This window comes from Ceratotherium simum, chromosome 9, assembly GCF_057802395.1.
Source record: "Ceratotherium simum simum isolate JZ-2026a chromosome 9, ASM5780239v1, whole genome shotgun sequence".
Taxonomy (NCBI): domain Eukaryota; kingdom Metazoa; phylum Chordata; class Mammalia; order Perissodactyla; family Rhinocerotidae; genus Ceratotherium; species Ceratotherium simum.
This window is the reverse complement of record NC_141908.1, coordinates 13,666,418-13,686,370: the sequence shown is the minus strand read 5'-3', so window position 1 is coordinate 13,686,370 and position 19,953 is coordinate 13,666,418. Positions and strand designations below refer to the sequence as shown.

Here is a 19,953-nt window from a genome sequence, read left to right as displayed (position 1 = left end):
AGTTAGGCTATAATAAAAGCCCTTTGGCGTTCTTTAGTTCTATGTGGCTATTTACTGTGGTGGTTTTGGCTTCTGCTAACAAAATTATGTTATTTCGTGCATCTCATGATTAAAGTTTTTCTAACTTTCCTCCTCACCAGGGTCAGTCACATATGCAGGAGACAGAAGCTGTCTGCTTGTTCTTTTCCTTTATTCCACAAACACGTTAACTTAGAATCAGTCACTATGGAAAGTTTGGACTCACCGTTATCTATCTGAAATGGCAGCTTCTGGAAACTTTCAGGGAACCTTCTCGATGATATTCTTTCTATTTCCCACAGGTTCTCTGGATGTACCTTCATCAAGGCTCCCATACATACAGCACCTTGTGACTTTATCCCTAACTCCCATAAACCATCCCCTTCTAGGGTTTTGCCACTGTACTGGTCCAGCAGGCTCCCATCTCCACCTCTAAAGTTCCCAGACCTAAGATATTAAACTACACACAGGGAAGGGATGCCAAGGTTAGGAGTTTGGAGCTCTTCGATCTTTCCCTATCAAAGTACAAATTCTCCTACTCTCTATCTTAATGGACATACTAAATTAAACACATCTAGACCCAGAACCAGTGATTTTCAAAACTACCCTAAACATTGACATTATTTGAAGAACTTAAACCATAATTTCAGCAAATGTGCCCAAAGTCATATTAGTTATTTAAAATTCCAGCAGTGGGGCCCCCATCTGTCCCTGTTAAGACTCCCCTGTGTAGTTCTCATGTATAGCTGGGGTTGAGATGTATAACTTTAGACTTTCAAATAGAGAGGCTTCTTTAATGTTTTTCTGAAGAAAACCATTGCATGTTTATATTAAATCCTAAAACCCATGGGTAAATTGCCTGTAACATTCATTTCTTGGGCACAGAACGTCTAATCTGACAGGCTCTGGCCCTACAATAATTCCGAGGTGTTCCATCTCCTCTAATTTGCAATGTGTTGTTGGTAGAGAAATGACAAGTGTGACATGATCAGAACAGATACCACTTTCATTTCTTTGTAATTAACCCCAGGGAAGACCTTTATTCATTTTGGAAATATATAAGTATCTAGCTGCCAAACGTGGTTTAATAGCCTTAGAATTAGTAAAAAATAAATTAGATTTTCTTTTTCCTTTTTGTTCTTCAATGATCATTGGCTTTTTCTCCTTCACTTGGTTAACAAATAGTATTTCTAAGAGCATTAGGCCCGTTGCCTGATCTTTTCTCCAGAGAAATTCTTTAAAACATAGGTGCACATGCACAAATATATACACATTATATCAATGTTAGTGTCAAAGTGACCTTAGAGACCCTTGACTTATAAATAGGGAAACATACATTATCTTTCAAATAGCTTGATTCACTTACAGCCATATATATAACATTAATTTCACAATTTAGACTTAAATAATTTAATTGATCCACTGACAGTCACGTATACGTTAGTAATACAACCCAAATGTGATTTTTAATGTACCATGCAATCTCCCTGAATTTGAATAATAAAACTATCCTTTTCATTACTATTTGGCCTATGGACTAAATTAGACTACAAGCTAAGGTTATAAAATAATTCATCTAAGATAAAGTAAAATGCATCATGAAATCACTATTTTGCACTGTGCAGTCAATAATTAAGTAAAAATAATGAGACATGAAGATGAATTCTACTTGATCAAGTGAGATAACGTTGTCTGTGCATTTTCTTGCTACAGAACACTGAAACTTTATAAAGCTACAGGGGGAAAATCACTTAAATACAACAATAATGTAAATAACATGATCTCTATAGTTAAGGATGAAAGAATGCTTTAAGCAGATCCTTTGACTTGGTCCTCCTCCCCCCAGGTCACCCTTACGTATGTTTGACTACACAGCGCCCTGCACACAGAAAGGTCCTTGCATGATTTAATACTTTTCTGTTGCAGTCTTCAAATTCTTAATAGTTATAAGTAAGGGGCCCCATATTTTCATTTTGCACGAGGCCCTACAAATTATGTAGCCATCCCTCCTCCACCCCTGCTCTTTACTTTGGTAACTACCAAGTTTATGCCCCTGATGTCTCTAACATTTCCTGGCTTATGCTCAAAGCTTAATGGCAGAACTTGACCCTTGACTCTCCTGGGATAAGGTTGATGCTTACTTCCTCTTGCTCTGTGCTGCTGACCACTCCTGGTGTTCTCAACACCTTATCCACCTCAGGAAACCTGAGCATGCATTCCAAGATTGTGACTCTAACCTGTGATACCCTGATGGGTTTGCTCACACTTCCCCTCATCACCCACCCTAGCAACTGATAAGAATCAAGCCATCAATTAAAAACTGGAAATTATTTTGCCTACTTGGTACACTCCATTCCTTGCAAAATGCAGAAAACAAAGTGACATATACATATTTGTTGCCTCTCTGCCTCCTTTTCCCACGCTATTCTTTTATAACATTATACATCACATTTAATCTTTACAGTTAGTATTCTTGTTCTTTTGACAGCACGCTAAGAAGCCGTCTATGCCTGAGAATGGCTATTCTGCTCCCTTTTATACAGGTTTTATTGGCTTCAGCTTCAAAAGATGACATGTTTTTGCTATTTCTTCAACTTGTAGTCAGATACTCCATTTCCAATCTCACTATCTACAGATGGCACACATATGCCAAGTCATTCTAATGGTTAAACTGCTTTTTTTCCTGCTATGAAAAGAGGCATATTTTCTCTTGTTAAAAAAGTTATATCTTAAAAGCCAACCAGCTCATTGGATTTGGGTGATTGAAGTATCTTAACCCTAACAAAATGACTTAATCAACACACACACACACAAATTCCCCAACTGGGAAATTAATGTAGCTTACATTCAAGATGTTTAGCATTTTCAGCCATTCTGGCAAATTGAGCTATCAGGGCAAGAGTTGCAAACAAGAAAATCATACCACAGCCATTTTATTAATATAAAAGAACACTTCAATATGTGAATACTCCCAAGTTCAAAAACAGTTTGTAAATATTTTCTCAAGGAAATCATTTGAATTCCATGGAAATACATGTAAGAAATAAGAACAAATGGCAGAGGATACAGACATTCTGGGAATAATACCCAGTGAGCAAGTCTGTTTCTATATCATTGATGCTGCATTCAAAATAAAATTCACTGTCCTCAAAACGATTGGCATTAATTTTTTCTTAGACTATTCATCTTATTTTTGTACTCACCAAACTAAATATGTCATAAGATAATTATATAAAACATCCTTTCTAGTCTTATTAAACTTTAAAAAAAATAATCTTTATGCGAACATAATTGTGTGTGTGTGTGTGTGCATGTTTGTGTGTGTTGGAAGTTACAACATTGTTTCTATGTTATAATGGGATTCTATGATTAAAAAAATCTGAAATTACACATTTTCTGGAACTTTTACTTACGTGTGTGTGTGTGTATTTCCTACCTGCTCATCTACTCAAACATTCTGACACATTATGAAAGTATTTATTGCTAAGATGGCCTTATTAAATGATTCAGACAAGTCAAAGTCAATTTAAATACAGCCTTTGAGCATTTCACATTGGTGTGATCAGAATACATAGAACAATTCTCTGGGAAAAGACATTCACTTATCCCACTGCTATAGTTGCTGTCTGTATCTCTCAAGTTCATAGTTGCCAGCCAGACTCTGATTACAGAGGTAGCAAATAACATGACTCCAAGCACTATTTTAACGGCAAGCTTTGGTTAATTTTTAATATGTTCCTTTTACATGGGCACACAATCAAAGATGTACCACTCTGGCTAACTTACCTAACTGTCATTTAGCAAATTGGTTAAAAGCTATGTTTGAATATTGAAACTTCAGTAGAGGGCTAGTTTAATAAGCCACATAAGGTGAGGTGTGGAAGAGTGTACCAGAAATGACAGCAAAAAATATTTATTTTTATAAACTATTTTGTTGATAGATAAATATGTGTTTGTTTACATTTTAAGACCTCAGTGAAAACAAGGTCAACTTAACTGTGTGACTTTACTTTTCCTCCAAATGAATTTGAGAAAGCAAAACAATAACAGGTAACCAAGAATAAAATAAAATCACTAGTTGCATCTCACTGAGCAACTAATTTATCAGTCTACCCTTGATTACGTAAAAATGCCATCTTACCAAATATACCATCTTTGCTCACTCAGGATTATTTTCATCCGTGGAAATAAATAGGACTACCATTAAGACTAAGCAGCTTTCCAAGTGTCATTATTTGTGACACTGGTACATCCCTCTTTTTAAGAATAACATCACCATTACCTAGCAGTAAACCAATAAAGCTTAACCCCTTTATAACTTGGAGACTTGGGAATTTCTAAAAGCAATTAATTAAAATTAAATTTCCAAGAGAAGAGGGTCATACTCCTGCTACCTTGCTTAGTATGTGACACATTCTTTAGGTTATCCTCAGCAGTAGCACATTGTCATTCTTTAGAGCAGATTTGCGTCAAAGAGATAGTTTAAATTTGCATACCAGTGTGATGAATATGAAAATGATCAAGCAATGAAATTCCATTCTCATCTTTAAAATATATACATACACATTTATATAGCATGTACTCTGCATTTATTATTTTTATTTTAGTCACTAAATTCCATAAGTTTCAAAAAAAGCTCACAAAAAAACAAAACAAACAGGGCATCAGAATTCATTAGGCAGGTTCTACTTATTCTATATGATCACCTATTACATGCATTTACAAAAAAATGGAAAGAATTACCCTGGAGTAATTTCTAGACTCATTTGTTTACTATGCATCTTGCTTGATTTTATTGTTATCCTCATAACATGTAATAAAATAATCCAACACATGTCACATAATGTTAGTGAATAATTATAAAACAGCATGACAACTCTATAATTTCTTGGTGATGAAGAACAAAAACAAAGAAAACAGCAGGAAAACAGAGTAGAAGGAATTTGAAAATATTCTCTTTCTGATAAAACATGGGCATTTTACAATTTTATACACATTTAAATTCACCACATTTATTGATTTCCTGTTAGTTCCAGGTACTGGGGATATTCAGAGTTGAATATTCCTTGATGAGTTTACAATCAATTAAATTGTATTAAATCATTTAAAATTAGTTAAAAGGTTGGCATTATAAGTATAGCGTAAACCACCAGACTGTGGGGACTTTGAAGTAGGGCCAAGGAAAGTTCCTTGGAAGGAGGTGATGTTTTAGTTTCTCTTGCAATGCAAGTGGAATAAAATAGCTTCAGGATGCACAGGTGTCAATGAATCACAATATAATTATTTAATATTGGTCTTCTCAGCTATACTCTAAGGTCTTTGAGCTCAGGACAAATATCAGTCTTACCCCCTCCTATTTTCTTTGTGTCCGGCAAAGAGTAGGTATTTAATAATACCTGTCTCATGGATAGATAAAATAGAACAGACTGGATTTCTGTGTCAAAAGTCAAGGCAGAGATTCGGTAAAGACTTATTCTGGGAGTAGCAAAATTTGACCTAAGTCCTACTGTTTGTGGAATAGAAAGCTTAGTGTGTTTAGTGGCTGGAGATTGAATTCAGCGTGACTCCAAGAATTGAGGTTGGTGCTACCATTAGTATAAATAGGGAGTCAGGAGAAAAGTTTGTCTTGAGTCCACAGGAGAAAAATTTAAGCTCCGGACATGTTGAATTTAGAGATCCAGAACATCTTACGTGACAAACCATCAGGTGAGTAGCGCAAAATGCAGTGCTGGATGCCAGGAGAGACATCTAAGCTTCAATCTACAGATTTCTGTAATTCCACCTACATAGACAGATGGTAGATAGATAGACAGATGCTAGATAGAGATGTAGATATTATAGACTAAGATTTAGAGGTTGGTTTAGGTGTAAATATAGATTTACATATAGTTAGATAAATATATCCCATAAGGTTTAGAAATCATATGGAAAGAGGTAATAATCAGAACTGAAGGCATGAATAAAATTTCTAAATAATAGAAATTATTTAGAATAAGATTTATAATAATTTAAAATAAAATTAGAACAAAGTAAAATTTAGAATAAAATTTATAAATTATTTTAATATATGCATTAATTTTAGTAATCAATTTTTTAATATACGTAAATAAAAATATTATGAAGAATATATAAATATCTTATAATCCTGTGGAATTAAACACATTTTTGCTATTTTTTGAACTGATGTTTTTTCTGCTTGAGTCTAGACCGAAAAGCTAATATGGGAGAGAAAAGCAGAAACTAATTTTTTCCTAACAGTAGCAATTGATATTTTAAATCACCATTCATTTGGATTATTGATTCAGCTTCATTCAAATTGTTTTTGGCCTGTCGTATTGGCAAAGTATGTGATATTTTAATTACTTTTTTTCCTTTTTTTTCAGTAATTGTCTTCATCAAATGATCTCTTACATAAGGAAGTCTCCGGCAAGTCAGAGAATAACATTGTTTTCGATAATAAATCTATTCGTATATTATAAAATGCCACCTCATGGCATAAAAGAAGATGTTAGAAATAGTAAACACTCTCCTCTTCTGGACTAGAATATTTGCTATTTAAAATTGTCACATTCACACCAAATTAATCTGTGAATAAAATTCAACTGAAACTAAATTCCCAAAAGTGTTTTCCTACTTTTGTAACAGTCAAAATAGCCCTGAAGGTTTGTAGAATAAAAATATTAATGCCCCAAGTTGAAATACAAAGGAGAGAGGGCCTTGCCCTGTCATAGAGTATGTACTTACTAAATTCTTGTTGAACGAATGAATGAAAGAAAAAGCTGGGAGAGTTACAGGAGGGTGGAGAAGACCCCTCTGAGACACAGTGCAGAAGGAAGACGTAAAAATCAAGGTGGAGCAGACATTGAGAAAAATCCTCTGGCAATATAGCTCCCACACTGAACATGAAGTGTACTTGGATAAATCTGAAGGTGTGGGGCCCTGAAGTCAACCACAGCAACACTTAAATAAATTAAACCAAGCCCCCATAACAAAGGCAAAGCAGATAGAAAGGCATGCCCATTATCAGGCATCAAATCTATTTGCCTCTATCACTACTGTCCCACACAAGAGATCTGGATTTAAAGAATAAAGATTATAAGGCATATGGAAAGACAAGAAAAAACAACGTACTGCCAAGAGACAAAGCAATCAACTACATAAGACTCACGTAATATACAGGTATTGAGACTAACAAGAAATTTAAAATAAATGGTTAATAGTTTAAAGGCACTAATGGAAAGGTAGACAAGAGATAAGATCAGATGAGAAATTTCAGCAGAGACATCAGAACTATGTGAAAGAATTGAATGGAAATGAGAAAAAAGTAATGAAGATACAGAATGACTTCAATGGGTTCAGTTCAGATAAGGAAAGAACAAGTCAACTTGTAGAGGGGTCAACAGAACTAAGCAGACAGAAACACAGAGAAAATACAGGACAAGAGAGAATCCAAGAGCTGTAGTACAATATCAAATAGTCTAATACCTTCATAATTGGAATACCAGAAATTGGAAGACAGAGAAATTAACAGAAGAAATATTTCAAGAAACGAAGGGGAAGAAAGTTTTAAAAATATAGCTAGACACCAAATCACAGATCCAAGAAGCTTCAAGATGAGCAAGCAAACTAACTGTTATATGATTTCTGTAAGTTTTATCACTTTGACAGAAAATATCCCAGTTAGAAACCTTTTTTTTTCCAGCCCTACATGCAACTTTTTTGCACTATAATGCTGTGGCTAAGAATATGCAGATTGCATTTCCCAGGATCCCTTGACAGCTGGCTCCTCGTTAGTTTCTGCTAATAAGAGGCACTGATGGGAGATCAGAAGGCATGAGAACAGGAGAAGCCACTTTCTTCCTCTCTTTTTGTGTCTGGCAGCACTTCTGGATGTGTGCATCTATTAAGAATTTCTAATTTTAACCCCAGGACTCAACTTGCTTTGTTCCAGCAAAGTAGTAGCTCCACCCTTGTAATTCTCCTACTGGCTGTGTGTCACCTCCTCAGTCTTTGCAGGCTCTGACATTTCCTCATTTTAATTCACCCAGCTGGGTCGTAGGGGTAGGTGGCTGCTGCTTATTACAGATACTAACATCTGAGTTAATTTGCTGCCCCTTTTCCTCTCTCTGCATTTCCAACACATGCAACTAGTTTTCTTTACAGTTGCTTCAGTTCTCCTGACAGGACACTGACTAATAAAGAAAAAAATGTGCAAGAGTAACAGTAGCTCCTGCACTTGCTTGCTCATTTCTATGCTGTAAAACCAAATCCAAATATATGTAATTTTACAAATAGATCTCTGAGCAAGAGGCAAATACTAAAATTAATCAGAAGTTGTAATATAAAGATGTGCTTCTATCTACAAAAGAAATAGTGGGCAAAATACTTAGCACACTACTAAAACTATATATTACCATTAATATGTGTTTGCAAAAAAGCATGTAACTATCCACATCCCTATTTGAGAAGGACTCTCAAACTGAGTGGTCGGAAATGCTCTGTGACAAACCTCTAGATACTTGCACTAGGGGAAATTTGAGGAAACTAATTCTGATTGATTTCTTTATTTTTGCTGGAGTTTACATGCATATTTTGTTTGATTTAACTCCACAACTCCACATGTTTATAGAAGAATGTATTCTAATCCTGTTTCATAGAGACTCAGACAGTTTAAGTGGCTTTCTTCAATGTAAACCAAATTCTCTACGACTCTGTCGGGGGAAGAGAGAGAATCTCCCTCTGCCCTTTTCCTTAAGGTTCTTATGGCTGGCCAAATAATTAACAAGACAGGTTAGCAGGAGAAAATAATACCAAGTTTAATAACATGTATACATGGGAGAAAGCAGGGACACTGCGTTTCTCAACACAATAGCAGAAATTCTCATCTTAAATACCATGTTCAGCCAACGACAAAGGAGGATGTTGGGGGTGGGGGGAGTCAGTTACAGGAGACTACCACTAAAGCACAGTAAACAAGAGTAAGGTTATTATGCAGATTTAAGGCCTCACCTTTCACATTGATAAGCCCCTAGAAATGAGGCCATCCCCCCCTCTTCCCAAAACAGAGAGGAGGATACCTTTACAAAGGGAGATTTCCCTTATAAATGTAAATGATTGTCTGGCAACTCCTCACAGGGCCATCCAGAGAATGTGGCCAGAGAGACAGAACTTCCAATAAGATGGGCTTGTTGGTGCCTTTCCTATTGTAACATTTATCCTACATTATCTTTACAGCCATCATGATAGATCTGTTCCAGGAAGGAACCACCATGTCAAATTCTTTAGGCAGTTAGTGGGGGAGGTCAAATGTTCCTAGAGAAAACAACCAAGGTAAAGAGATAGATTTCAGGGTGGCCAAATCTTGATTTCCCACAACTCCAAATTCGATGTTGCTTCCATTATACCATTGATTTTTTATTAGTTTTCTGTAACTCTTCTGGCTTTGGATAAACCATTCTCCGGATAAGTAATGTTGAAAGATTGTACAAAGCACAGATAACAAGCTATAAGATCTAGAACTGTCCTTTTAATATGGAAAATATTAGCCCTATGTGGCTCTATTTAGATTTAAATTTAAGTTAGTTAAAATTAGTAAAATAGAAAATTTGGTTTCTGGTTAGCACTAGCCACATTTCAAATGCTCAGTAGCTTCATGTGACTACAATATTGGCCAGCATAGTTATAAAATATTTCTATCATCATAGAAAATGTTCTTGAACAACACTGACTTGGAATATAAGATATTCACAAAGGGAAAGTAAGCACATCCTGCATGTTCTCTGGAATTAATTCTATGTCATTCCCAATGTTACTTTTTAATATGTTTCAAGGGCACATCCAGGGGAGGAGTTCCACTGCATGGAGAATAGCAAAGAACATAACAATGCCTACACCCAGGCAGACCAGCAGCCCCAGGATGTCAACCCACTGCTTGGCTTGCAGGTTCAAGGGTCGCCAAGAAAGACACAACTCACACAGGCTCTGAATGAAACAATGCTTTACTCAAAGAATAGACAGAGCAAGATCAGCTTCTATAGTGAGCACTGATCCCTCATTGCCAGAGGGTTCCACCCTGCAGCCAACACAGGGAGATGGTCTGCACACACCCATCCTGCGCTGCAGGCAAAGGACTAAGTTCACCCCCCACCAGGAACAGACAGAACAATGAGGCTGGCCAGGTGCCGTATAAGACACACTTAGGCAGAACAAAGACGCACACTTCAAATCCGGAACAGGGAAGATACTCCCAAACAAGGCAGTATGGCCAGCACAGGCTGTGAGGGCTCTTTATCTCCATGACAAGGAAATATTCCAGACCTAAGGCACACTCTTATGCGACCACGAAAGTGTGACAGGCTCTGCATGACTGCCTTTCCCACACACCGTCTCATAGGTTGACTCCTTTTCATCTCTTTCTTAGTTTTTCTGTATGTGTTATAGGATGATAATACTGTAGGTCTTTTTTTTTTTTTTTTCCAAGTAACACAAAGAGTTATGAGGAGAACAAATGAAATACCAGCTCCAAGAAAACTTGAAATTTTCAAATCAGGTGGTGCTCTTTAAATATAAGCTGTTGTTATGTGAGTCCAGCATTTGACTTTGGCAATTTCTTTCTCCCTTTTTTTTAAACCACATCACGTCGACACCTGCCACTGGCCTCCTTGATGCTTTGTTTTGTTTTTTTTTTTCTTTTCTTTTTTTGAGGAAGATTGGCCCTGTGCTAACATCTGCTGCCAATATTCCTCTTTTTCTTTTTTTTCTCCCCAAAGTCCCAGTACATAGTTGTGTATCATAGTTGTAGAGTTGTATCTCTTCTATGTTGGACGCCGCCTCAGCCTGGCTTGACGAGCGGTGAGTAGGTCCACGCCCACGATCGAACTGTCAAACCCACGGCCGCATGAACCCAGGCTGCGTGAACTTAAGGCTACACCACCAGGCCAGCCCCTGGCAATTTCTTGTTAAGAACATGCATGTATAGAAAGTATGGTGGCAGAATTGGACCTAGTCATTGTTGACTAATATGTTTGCTTTCCTGATTCTTATCATACCACTGGGAACTTCCATCCCAATAGCAGGTTGCATGATGAGGTAGCTGCAAGAATAAGTGCATTGATTATAAGCAGTCATTCTGAGGAAATACGGGGAGATTCCCATGATAAAACACAGACATTCATGAAGGGGAACATATTTAATATCTCTTTTTCTTCCCTATCTGTTGCCTCTAAAAGTGGAAAACTAGCAAGGTTATCTCACAGACTACAAAATAAAAGCTCCAAGGCATGCCCAGCTCTCTGCCTGCTTGATTATAGTAGATATCCTTTAGACTTTCATTTGCTCTGCTTCAGAGACATTAGCTAACAATAGTACAGCTAATAATAAACATTAGCTACCATTTATAAGGTTTGTTTATGGGCCTCACTGTTTGCTTCTTATACATCCCTCAAGATTGGTATTACTATCTCCATCATACAGTAAAGAGAATCTTGGCTTCACAAAAGTTAAGTGATTTTTTTTTCAGAGTCACACCACAAATAAATGGCAGACTGTGACATCTTACACATCTCATTCCTAATTCCAAGCTCTTTCCAAACCAGTACTGACTCAATGAAATTGAATAAATGAAGTAGACTTGAGTGCTTATAACTCTCTCTTCAAGTATTACCACATTGAGTAATATTCATAATGCTGGAAAAAAATGTAAAGGGAAAGTTAATTAGCATGCTTATTTGAGAGAAACCAAAATCAAAACCAAAAGGAAACCACGGCGAAGAAAGATACGAAGCAAATAGATAATAGTATCAATAGTAGACTGAAGAGAAAAAAATACAACAAATCTAGATCAATAAGGAGTTCTATTGGATGGGAGAGGAAATTTTTAAAATGAAATAAATAAAAGCTTATTTTTTTCAATCAAAACAAATCATAAAAAGTAAATATATGCACTGGTAATTGAGTACATGAATAACTGGGTAATAGCACTATTTAGACCAATAATAAAAGGGGCCGCTTGCAACTTGTATCTTGAGAATCTATAAAATGAAATTGAAAAGGTTTCAAGCTATAAATAACCCATTTTACTTTTATAATGTTCACTGCAACTTATATTGGAGGGAAAACAGTCCAGATTCTGTTACCTGACCAAGTTTGAGTTGTAGTCACTGTACAAGTGGTTCCAGGAGAAAAAAAAAAAATTATATATATATATATATATGTATATACACACACATATGTATATATGTATAAATATATCACTTTTCCTGGTTACAGGGTGAGATGCCTTCCTATTAAATGATATGGCATTTCAACATAAATTACCTCTTTACTTTATGACTTGTTACCAAGGCAAGCCACAGGAGCTCAGTCTTATACATTAAAGGAGGAAATAGATTTAGAGAAAAATTAAATTCTTAGTAATTTTGGCAGGAAAATATAGGTTTATCCACCAAGGAAAGTCAGTGTCACCTTGTATTTTGAAAAATTAAAGCAAAACGACTATTCCTTGGAAGAAGCTCAAAATGAAATAAAACATTTTGTAATCTGGAGACATCAACTTCTGAAACCACCTCACAAGCTCTGTAGCTTTGGGCAAATAACCTCTCTAATTCTCATAGTCTTTACTCTAACAGTGATACCTCAGGGGATTTTGTGAAGATTGCATGATACATGATCAAAAGAAAACAAACAAAAAAACCTTGGTAAATTCTAAATCATTTTGAATGTATATGATTGTTATTATCATTGTCAATAATAAGTTTTGAGGAACTGGTAAAATTCACCAGCCAAAGACCCAAGAAACACATCTAGAGTCAATACAAGGTAAGTTTCTGTAGCTTGGTGAGACAAGGGAGTGAGAAAAGGTATGGAGAGTACACACCAGAGGAACATTGGGGCATTTTGATAAGAGAATTGGGAGAGACTAAATGATTTGCTGAAATAACATCTTAATTGAGATATAATTCACACACCATCAAATTCACCCTTTTAAAGCATACAGTTCAGTGGTTTTTAGCATATTTAACAATTTGTGCAACCATCACCACTATCTAAGTTCACAGTATCTTCATTACTCCAAAATGAAACACTATAACCATTAGTAGTCACTCCCCACTTCCCTCGACACCTAACCCTTGTCAACCACAAATTTGCTTCTGTCTCTGTGGACCTGCCTATTCTGTTCATTCCATAAAAATGGAATCATACAATATGCAGATATTTTTGTAACTAGCTTCTTTCATTTAATAATAATTTCAAGGTGTATATTTGGATGGTTTTCACTTTTTGACTATTACAAATAATGTTGCTAAGAGCATTCATGTACAGAGTTTCTGTGTGGGCATATGTTTTTAACTCTCTTGAATAAATATCTAGGAGTATAATTGCTGGGTCATATGATAACTCCACGTTGAACATTTTGAGGATTTGCCAAACTGTTTTCCACAATGGCTACAATCCTACCAGCAATGTTGGAGAATTCCAATTTCTCCACCTACTCAACAACATTTGTTATTATCTGTCTTTTTTCTTTTAGTCATCCTACTCTGTGTGAAATGTTATCTCATTGTGGTTTTGATTTACATTCTCCTTAAAACTAGTGACATTGGAAAACTTTTCGTGTGCACACTGGCCATTTGTATAGTTTCTTTGGACTAATGTCTATTCATATCTTTTGCCCATATTATTGGATTATTTATCTTTTTATTTTTGAGTTTTAAGAGTTCTTTATATATTCTAAATAAAAGTTTCTTAATAGATGTATGATTTTCAATGTTTGTTCCCATTCCATGAAGATTTTTTTTTCAGCTTTATTGAGGAATAATAGCTTTATAAGAACTGCACATATTTAATATATAAAACTTGATGAGTTTGGACATATGCATACACCTGTGATATCATCACCTCAATCGAAATAATAAACATAACTACCACCTCCAAAATCTTCCTGTGACCCTTTTTTTGGTGTGTGTGTGTGTGTGTGTGTGTGTAAGAGCACTTAACATGAGATCTATCTTCTTAACAAATTTTTAAATGTGCAATACTGTATTGTTATCTTTTTACTTTCCTGATGCAGTCCTTTAAACCAAAAAGGTTTTAATTTGATAAAGTTTAAATTATTTATTTTCTTCTTTTGTTGCTTGTGCTTTGGTTACCATACATAAGAAACCATTTTCTAATCCAAGGTCATTAAGATTTCCTTCTATTGTTTCTTACTAGTTTTATTATTACTTTATTACTTTTAATAGTTTTGCTTGTGTGTATGTGTATTCCTGAGCATTTTCTATATACAAGGTCATGTTATTTGAGAATATAGAGAGTTTTACTACTTCATTTCCAATGTGGATGCCTTTTATTTAATTTTCTTGCCTAATTGCACTAGCTGGAACCTACAATATAATGTTGAATAGAAATAATGAAAGTGGACATACTTGTTCCCAATCTTAGAAGTAAAGTTTCATTCTTTCATCATTAAATATAATGTTAGTTGTGGATTTTTTGTAGGTGCCCTTGCCTTCTATTCCTAGTTTGTTGGGTGTTTTTTTTGGGGGGGTGGAGTGAGGAAGACTGGCCTTGAGCCAACATCTGTGCCCATTTTCCTCCACTTTGTATGTAGGATGCCTCCACAGCATGGCTTGATGAGCGGTGTGTTGGTCTGCACCCGAGATTTGAACCAGTGAACCCCAGGCCACTGAAGTGGAGTATGCAAACTTAACCACTATGCCACTGGGCTGGCCACCCTTATACTTTTTTTTGTTTATATTTCTGTAAGATTGTTAATAATATCCCTCTTTCCATTCATGATTTCAGTAGCTTGAATCTTCTCTACTCAATTTTTGTTAGTATGACTAAAGATTTGTCAATTTTGTTGGTTTTTACCCAAAAACCAGCTTTTGGTTTCATTGATTTTCTCTATTTTTTATTACATTTATTGCAATTCAAACATTTATTATTTCCTTGCTCTGCTTGCTTTGAGTTTAGATTGCTTTTCTTTCTCTAGTTTCTTAAGATAGAAGGTTAGGTTGTTTATTTGAGATCTTTTTGTTTTTTTAATATAGGCATTTATAGTCATAAATTTCCCTCTAAGCACTGCTCTGCTGTATCCCATAGTTTTGGTGTTATGTGTTTTTGTTGTCATTCGTATCAAAGTAGTTTGTAATTTCCCCTTTGATTTCATCTTTGATTCTGTTGGTTATTTATGAGTGTGCTGTTTACTTTTCACATATTTGTGAATTCCCAAGTTTCCTTTTGTTATTGATTTCTAATTTCATTTTATAGTGGTCAAAAAACATATTTCATATGATTTTTCAATTCTTTCAAATTATTTTTTTCTTGAAGCTTCAGTGTATAGTTGTGTAGCCTAGTTTTTAGTTTAGTTTTCTATGTGAGCCGCTGCCATAGCATGAAAACTGACAGACAAATGATGTGGTTCCATGAATGGGAAATGAACTTGGACTGTGTCAGTGACAGCGCCGAATCTTAACCACTAGATCATCAGGCCTGGCTCTCTTTCAAATGTCTTGAGGCTTGTTTTATGGCTTAACATATGACCTATCCTAGAGAATATTTCCTGTGAACTTGAGAAAAATGTGTATTCTGCTCTTTTTGGGTACAGCATTCTATAGATTTATAATATCATTCAGTTGGTTTATAATATTTTTTAAGTCTTCTATTTCCTTCCTGATATTAAGGTTAATTGTTCTATCCATTATTGAAAGTGGGATATTCAAGCCTCTAACTATTACTGTTTAATTGCCTGTTTCTCCTTTCTATTCTGTGAGTTTTTACTTCATATTTTGCTGCTCTGTTTTTAGGTGCATATGTGTTCATAGATTTTATGTCTTCCTGATTGATTATTCTTATTATCATTACAAATTATCCTTCAACGTCTCTAGTAAAAATTTTTGTCACTTTACATCTATTTGTCTGCTATTACCATAGCTACTCCAGCATTCTTTGGTTACTGTGTGCATGCTAAATATTTTCCCATTCTCTTACTTTCAACTTACTTGTGTCTTTAAATATGAAGTGTGTTCCCAGTACAAAGCATATAGTTGGATCATGTTTTCTTAATCCATTTTGCCAGTCTTTGCCTTTTGATTGGAGTGTTAAGTCTATTTACATTTAATGTAATTACTGATAAAGGAGGATTTACTTCTGTGATTTTTTTTTTTTGTTATTTCTTTTCCACAGATTTTGTTGTTATTGTTGTTGTTGTTCCTCTATATTTCCATTTTACTGGCTTCTTTTGTGTTCAATAGATATTTTCTAGTGTACCATTTATATTCTTTTCTCTTTTCTATATTTTTGAGTTAGTTCCATCACTTTCTTAGTGATTGCCCTGGGGATTACAATTAATATTTTAACTTATAACAATCTAAGTTGGACTAATACAAACATATTCTATAATAAAGAACAACTGTGTTTCTGTAGAGCTCTGATTCCCCTTTTTTTCCTTTGTTTTGTGCTATTATTGTCACATAAAATATCTTTATAACTTTATCAACAAAATTTTATGAGTATTGTTTATGTAGTTGAACTTTAAAACATATAGGACAGAAAAAAGTGACAAATAAAAAAATGCATTTATAATACCTTTTATTTTTACCTATGTTGTTACTTTTGGCAGTGCTCTTTATTTCTTCATGTGGATTTGAATTATTTTCTAGTGTTCTTTCATTTCAGCTTGAAGGACCCCTATTAGCGTTTCTTGTAGGGCAAGTCTGCTAACAACAAATTCTCTCAGTTTTTGTTTGTCTGGGAATGTCTTAATTATGCCATAATCTTTGAAGTGTAGTTTGGTTGAATTGAAATTCCTGGTCAATGTTTCTTTTTTTCATTCAGTTCTGCAAGTATATAATCACATTGCCTTTCACACTCTCTAATTTCTTATGGGAAGTCAGATGTTAATCTTAGTGAATATTCTTTGTATGTGATGAGTCACTTCTCTCTTGCTTCTTTCAAATTTTTTTCTTTGTCTTTGTCTTTTGACTGATTAGAATGAGTCTATATGTGGATCTCTTTAATTTTATTATATGTAGAGTTTTTATGCTTGTTAAATGTGTAGATTAATGTTTTTCATAAAATTTTCAAAGATTTCTAAAAAGACTCTTTCTGCCCTTTTCTCTCTTTCCTCTCTTTCTGGAGATTTTGTTACATATATGTTGCTATATTTGATGGTATCCACAGGTTTCTGAGGCTCTCTTCATTTTTCGTCATACTTTTTATTTCCATTATTCAAACTGGATAATTTCAATTAATCTATCTCTCCGATATTGCTATTTCTTCTTTCTGCTGGTTCAAATCTTCTATTACACCATTCTAGTGAAATTTTTATTTCGATTATGTCATATATTCCAACTCCAGAAATTTTATTTGGTTCATTGCTTTATTTCTATGTCTCTGTTGATATTATCTATCCTATGGGACATTTTCCTCTTATGTCCTTTAGTTCTGTAGGCATAGTTTTCTTTCCTTCTTTGATCCTATTAATAATAGCTGATTTTAACTCTTTTTCTCTAAGTCCAACATCTAGACTTCCTTAAGGACAGTTCCTATAGATTCTTTTTTTCCTTTATAATGTCCATACTTTTCTGTTTCTTTATATGTCTCATAAACTTTGGTTAAAAATTAGATATTTAAAATAATATAGTGTGGCAATTCTGAAAATCAGATCACCTCCTCCCAGGTTTGTTGCTGTTGCTGCTATTTGTTTATTTAGTGAAGTTCCTGAATTACTTCTGTAAAGTCTGTATTCTTTGTCATTTGTGGCCACTAAAACCTCTATTTAGTTTTCTTTGTGATCAGCTAATAATTAGACAGAGAATTTCTTAAAGACCTTGAACCATTTAGTCTCCCAGCCTTTGCTTAGGGACTCTGTGTGTGTGTGTGCGAGTGTGTGTGTGTGTGTGTATACATTCAACACTCTAACAGCTTACAACTCTGCCTTAGCCTTCATTTCCTGCTTGTGCAGTGCTTCAAAGTCTTCCACAGGTAAGACATTACGGCCTTATCAAATCTTTTCTGGGCATGCCCACAGCCCTTCACATGTGCATGAACTTCCAGATTCTCAGGTATATGTTATGACATTTCAAAACCCTCTATAGACATATTATTCTCAGCCTCCCTTTTTAAGTTTTTTGATCTGCCTCTTGTTTGCCACAACTGTTATCGCTGCTTCAGACAGGTTTTGATGTTAAATAACCCTTTTTTTGACAAATGCACCAGAGAAATATCTTTTTATACTGAGTAAGCTCCAAGACAAGTGATATAAAGACAAACACTGTGAGTGGGGTTTCCAAGGAGCTTCCACACAGTTCACATAATGGCTATTCTCTAAGTTTTGAGCTTTCGGTGAATTACAAACCCATCCTGCTGCCTCCAATGGCTGCAAGGCTGCTGGTTTTGATAGCTACTGTGATTCTGAAGCTATTGATTTTCAAGGCTATCTAAGACTAGGAAAAGGGGAATGGAATAGAGCAACTTAGAATGTCACAAAGCTCTCTATTTTAACTGACATTCAGCCAATTTTCTTGTTTCTTGGAATGTTGCATACTTTTGGTAAATTCACAGGTCTCTGAAAAAGCTAAATTTTGATAAATTTTTCCAGTATGCTTATTTCTTTTATGGAGGAATGTATTTTAAGAGTTCTCTACTCCACCATTCACAGGGCATTTCTCTCTTCTTGGTGTTAGGAAGCAGAGGCCATTTTTTGTTGTTGTTGAGTGCTGTCAGGAAGCTGAGGCAATTAGACGATTCAGCATCTCGATAATTATAGTTAGGAGGCAGAAAGATGAATACAGGCTTGGAATTGCCATTGACAAAGAAACAGTGGTGACTCATGTTAGATATAAAAAGGAGATTATTTAGTTATTTTTGTGGTTGTAAATTGTCCTCTCTATATTGTTTCAGATAATAATCATAGAGTGGTCCTCTATCTTGCTAAATTATGAACAAAGAGAGGCTTTTTCTGGGTATTACTTATGTTGCAAGAAAGTTATTTATGTTCATTTGAGCACATGTTGGCCCAGCTGACAGCATTAGCTAAAAAACAACAAAGCTGTCTACTTTTTTATAAGCTGTGAGAGTGCCCTTTCTCATTGCATTGGTGCACAGTGGTCTCTATTGCTTCTCCTTCCTCCCTGCTGTTTTTGAGAGTTTCTGCTATAATTTTCTCATAAAAGTTAGCAATATTATTTCCTCTCTTAGTTATTCAGGGTTCTCCCTTCCATCAATGAATAGGGAGTTTGGAATTTTAGAAATTTTCTTCAGATTGACTGAAATATTCTATGATACTATGCTTATTAGAAGCCATGCAGTTTCTTTTTATTTTATTAGAGAATTAGAAATAAGAAAAAAAAGAACTTTTCCATTTTCCTTTCACTCCTTTCCCCAAAAGGAATAAAATTGCCCAAATTGCCCTCTACTCTATTCCCAAGAATTTGAAGAAGGAATATTAATTTTTGTTACCATATTAAATAACTAGCCACTGATAAAACAAATAAACAGGTTATATTACCTTGATTGAAGGCAGAAGTACATGGCTTTCTACTCTAAGACTTTGAGTTTACAGGGGTTAGAAAGGAGAAAACGTAACATTCAATCTGTAAACTTCTTTGGTTCTACAGTTTACCTTATGATTTTAACTTCTACAAGATAAAAATATGTTGGAAATACCACTTCAGGAAAAATGAGGTTTATTTATGCAGAATCAGTAGTAATTTAGTCAATAAGTCTTTTGAGAACAAAGTTCCTTTGAATCATACCTTCTTATATTTAGAGAAATATTCTTCTCTTTAGGGATGAGTTAGTGTTGGTAGAAGATAAGGGGACTATAATTGTAGTATGTATTTTCTTAAAAATGAGATCTACTTTAAGTCCCACTTAATAGGTAAGGTCACATTCTTCAAGAGCTTACAAGGAATGGGATATTGGATTCTTAGG

At 34.9% G+C, this 19,953-nt stretch overlaps 1 long non-coding RNA gene across 4 annotated transcripts in view; it reads right to left on the bottom strand.

The window, feature by feature from the left end:
* Window positions 1–19,953, bottom strand: part of LOC147916238 (uncharacterized) — a 164,828-nt gene that overhangs the window by 108,866 nt on the left and 36,009 nt on the right. For 3 of the 4 annotated variants that reach the window (XR_015553162.1, XR_015553164.1, XR_015553161.1), the window contains one exon: window positions 8,322–11,110. The exons of the other annotated variant lie outside the window; for it this stretch is intronic. This is a non-coding gene — a long non-coding RNA (uncharacterized LOC147916238). Of the gene's footprint in view, window positions 1–8,321; window positions 11,111–19,953 lie in introns of those variants that run through there. 4 annotated transcript variants of the gene reach the window in all.